Below are 2,500 nucleotides of genomic sequence, written 5' to 3' on the forward strand. Positions count from 1 at the left end.
CATGATGCTCACAAGTCTAGAAATGAGCCACACAACGAAAATCCCACCAGCGTGCCACAAATCCACATAACAGATTCACATTTTTTCCCACCGGGTCAGTCGGCCGGAACCGACGGCGGCCACCACCATGCCGCCGCCCACAACGGGTGACACCAACCCAAGTTGGTGGATCACCCATGTGTGGGCGTTTTGACTTGCCCCACCACAAAGCAAGCCAAAACAGGGGGGAATGAAGGGACCGCACCAGAATTTTCCATGGTGCAAGAGCTGGCTGCATTGAGGAACACCCCCCCCCTATAATAGCTAAATATGCAAAAGCCACTTTTGTACAAGTAGATACACTTTTTTTGAGTAGACATAAGTTCTGTTTTGGGACCTAGAGAACGAATTTTCACGAGATTTTTTGCAGGGATCCTCATAAAAATGGTACAACATTGCCTGCAAAAAATTAGAATTTTTCGACATGGGGAAGTATTTTTTTTATTTTTCCAAAGACCCGAAATGTGGAAAATCGGGAAAAATGGAAAAACGTATCTAGACACCGTATTTTTGCGTGATTTTTTCCAGTCCATCCCATAATAATATCAAGAAGGTGCCCACCAAGTTTCGTTAGGATTGGCCAAGGTTTCGAATTTTCATGAATTTTTTTCAAAACCCTCTATTTTCCAACATTTCAAAAATTCAAAACCACATCAAGATGGCTTGGTTTTGATACCAAACTTTCTAGACCTCATTCTGCATGCATTTGTGACACTTTCCAACCAACAAAACTCAAAAACCACCACTTTGAAAATTTCATGATTCTTGGCACACCACCAAGTCACAAAATCAAGCCAAAACACCAAAATCTTGGAACTTGGCTATGCACCAACCATGCCAAGATCAATTCCTTTTGATCCCAAACTTCTCCCACATCACTTTGAAGGCATTTGTGAGGATTGAGTCCAGCCACTTTTCCAAAACCATGATTTTCGTTTTTCACCAAAATCACCACCAAGTCACAAAATCAAGCCAAAAATCCAAAATCATGGAACTTGGCTATGCACCAACCATGCCAAGATCAATTCCTTTTGATCCCAAACTTCTCCCACATCAATTTGAAGGCATTTGTGAGAATTGAGTCCAGCCACTTTTGCAAAACCATGATTTGCGTTTTTCACCAAAATCACCACCAAGTCACAAAATCAAGCCAAAAATCCAAAATCATGGAACTTGGCTATGCACCAACCATGCCAAGATCAATTCCTTTTGATCCCAAACTTCTCCCACATCACTTTGAAGGCATTTGTGAGAATTGAGTCCAGCCACTTTTCCAAAACCATGATTTTCGTTTTTCACCAAAATCACCACCAAGTCACAAAATCAAGCCAAAAATCCAAAATCATGGAACTTGGCTATGCACCAACCATGCCAAGATCAATTCCTTTTGATCCCAAACTTCTCCCACATCACTTTGAAGGCATTTGTGAGGATTGAGTCCAGCCACTTTTCCAAAACCATGATTTTCGTTTTTCACCAAAATCACCACCAAGTCACAAAATCAAGCCAAAAATCCAAAATCATGGAACTTGGCTATGCACCAACCATGCCAAGATCAATTCCTTTTGATCCCAAACTTCTCCCACATCAATTTGAAGGCATTTGTGAGAATTGAGTCCAGCCACTTTTCCAAAACCATGATTTGCGTTTTTCACCAAAATCACCACCAAGTCACAAAATCAAGCCAAAAATCCAAAATCATGGAACTTGGCTATGCACCAACCATGCCAAGATCAATTCCTTTTGATCCCAAACTTCTCCCACATCACTTTGAAGGCATTTGTGAGGATTGAGTCCAGCCACTTTTCCAAAACCATGATTTTCGTTTTTCACCAAAATCACCACCAAGTCACAAAATCAAGCCAAAACACCAAAATCATGGAACTTGGCTATGCACCAACCATGCCAAGATCAATTCCTTTTGATCCCAAACTTCTCCCACATCACTTTGAAGGCATTTGTGAGGATTGAGTCCAGCCAGTTTTCCCAAACCAACATTTTCGTTTTTCACCAAAATCACCACCAAGCCACAAAATCAAGCCAAAAATCCAAAATCATGAACTTGGCTATGCACCAACCATGTCAAGATCAATTCCTTTTGATCCCAAACTTCTCACACATCACTTTGAAGGCATTTGTGAGGATTGAGTCCAGCCAGTTTTCCAAAACCATGATTTTCGTTTTTCACCAAAATCACCACCAAGCCACAAAATCAAGCCAAAACACCAAAATCATGGAACTTGGCTATGCACCAACCATGCCAAGATCAATTCCTTTTGATCCCAAACTTCTCCCACATCACTTTGAAGGCATTTGTGAGGATTGAGTCCATCCAGTTTTCCAAAACCAACATTTTCGTTTTTCACCAAAATCACCACCAAGCCACAAAATCAAGCCAAAAATCCAAAATCATGAACTTGGCTATGCACCAACCATGTCAAGATCAATTCCTTTTGATCCC

The sequence above is a fragment of the Phaseolus vulgaris genome, chromosome 9 (genome assembly GCF_051622355.1).
Source record: "Phaseolus vulgaris cultivar YP4 chromosome 9, ASM5162235v1, whole genome shotgun sequence".
Lineage (NCBI taxonomy): Eukaryota > Viridiplantae > Streptophyta > Magnoliopsida > Fabales > Fabaceae > Phaseolus > Phaseolus vulgaris.